Below are 2,330 nucleotides of genomic sequence, written 5' to 3'. Positions count from 1 at the left end.
TTGAGGTTTCCATACCTATTCCACCAGAACAGAGAGAGGAGAGAGAGGCTATGAAAAGGAAATCACAACTGGAGAGGGAGTAAGCCTGTCAACATACCTCCAAGGGGAGGCTACAGTGCTTTGTTCAGAGGCAGAAGGATCATAACATCTCTAAACGTTACGGATACCCACCATCCAGACTTATTTCCCCCATGAGATACTTAAGCCCTAAAAAAACAAAAAAAAACCCTGACTAATCTGTAACTGATGCCAAGCTCTGTGACTATCTGTAAATAAGATTTATATTTATAAGTCAGTTTGTAACATATTTTACTAAGAATATATTTAAAACTCTTCAATAAAATGTATCTATTTTCAATTGAACTCTTTATTTACTAAAGAAACTATTTACAAATGCCAAGGGTTATTGAAATTCTGCAAATTAACTTTAGATTCTCTCTCTCGTATCATCAAGAGGGTAGAGAGAGAGAGAGAGAGAGAGAGAGAGAGAGAGAGAGAGAGAGAGATAAGTAAGTCGGACCCCACTTATGAGAGAGAAACAGATAAATATTTAACTATATGCTTTGTCATGTTGTATGTTGTATGTATGTATGTACTGTATGTCTTTATTTATATAGCGCCATTTATGTAGAAAGCGCTTCACCGCAGTAATACACGTGACAATCATATAAATAATACAAATAACAGATCATGGGAATAAGTGCTTCAGACATAAAAGTAACATTTAGGAAAAGGAGTCCCTGCTCTGAAGAGCTTACAATCTAATTGGTAGGTAGAACATACAGAGACAGTAGGACGGCGTTCTGGTAAGTGCGTCTGCAATGGGCCAAGCTTTTTGTATGCGGTCTATAGTATCAGCCTCGGAGCTACTCACATGCTTCTTTAAGCAGATGTGTTAGAATGTGGGTCTTAAAGGTGGATAGAGAAGGTGCTAGTCGGGTATTGATGGGAAGGGCACTCCAGAGGTGAGGGCAGTCAGTGAGAAAGGTTTAAGGCGAGAGAGGGCTTTAGATACAAAAGGGGTAGATAGAAGACATCATTGGGCGGATCGCAAGAGTCGGGATGGTGCATAGCGAGAAATTAGAGCTGAGCTGTAAGGAGGGGCAGAAGAGTGTAAAGCTTTAAAAGTGAGGAGGAGAATTGAGTGTGAGATACGGGATTTGATAGGAAGCCAGGAGAGGGATTTCAGCAGGGGAGATGCTGAGACAGATTTAGGAAAGAGTAGAGTGATTCTGGCAGCAGCGTTTAGGATAGATTGTAGGGGAGACAGGTGAGAGGCAGTAAGACCGGACAGCAGACGGTTCCAGTATTTGAGATGGTAGAGAATGAGGGTCTGTGTCAGAGTTTTAGCTGTCGAGCAACAGTGGAAGGGCGTATCTTTGTAATATTGCGGAGGAAAAAACGACAGGTTTAGCTACCTTTTGAATGTGAGAGAGGAGTCTGTGACCCCCAGGGCAGCGTGCTTGGGCTATTGGATGTATAGTAGTACTTCCAAAAGTAATGGGGAAGGTGGTAGTAGGGCCAGGTTTGGCATGAAATATAAGGAGTTCTGTTTTTGACATGTTAAATTTAAGTCGGCGGAGGATCATGTTGCATTGGGCTTCTCTTCCTTGTGTTTATACTGTACAATGTCACATACCCAGTAGCACTCCTTAAGACAAATATATATAGTGAGGTGGGTCTGGGGTTGAGTTTACATGGGTTTGTGTGTGCAGATTTAAATTGTTTGGGGGTCTGTGACCAAAATACCAAGAAGTGATCTCCTTTAATACAAACATAAGGAGACAAGCGACAGGGTACCTTTGGTGGTCACATATAACCCACACCTAGGAGCCCTACGCAAGATCGCCAGGGAACTTCAACCCATCCTACAGGAAGATACAAGACTGCAACAGGTCTTCCCTGAAGCACCCTTATTATCATACAGACAACCCCATAATCTCAAGAATATTTTGGTGAGGAGTAAAGTATTCAGCAGTACCACTGAATGCGGGACAAAACCATGCCAGGACGCAAGATGCAAAACCTGCGCAATGCTCTACACAGCGGACACAATACAAATACCACACAGGAATCGGGAATACAAAATCAGAGGAAGGTTCACCTGTTCCTCCAGCAATGTCGTGTACCTCATCATGTGCATGAAATGCCCAGGGGGCTGCTACTACATAGGGGAGACAGGGCAGGGGCTAACAAGAGAATGAACCTGCATCGCCACAGCATCACACGCGGAACAAGAGACGGTCCAGTCGGCGAACATTTCTCTGACTCTGGCCATAAGATGAACGATCTGAGGGTTGCCATACTCAAAGGGAATCTTAAAACACCGA

Source organism: Ascaphus truei, unplaced genomic scaffold, assembly GCF_040206685.1.
Source record: "Ascaphus truei isolate aAscTru1 unplaced genomic scaffold, aAscTru1.hap1 HAP1_SCAFFOLD_619, whole genome shotgun sequence".
NCBI lineage: Eukaryota > Metazoa > Chordata > Amphibia > Anura > Ascaphidae > Ascaphus > Ascaphus truei.
This window is presented reverse-complemented; position numbering follows the sequence as displayed.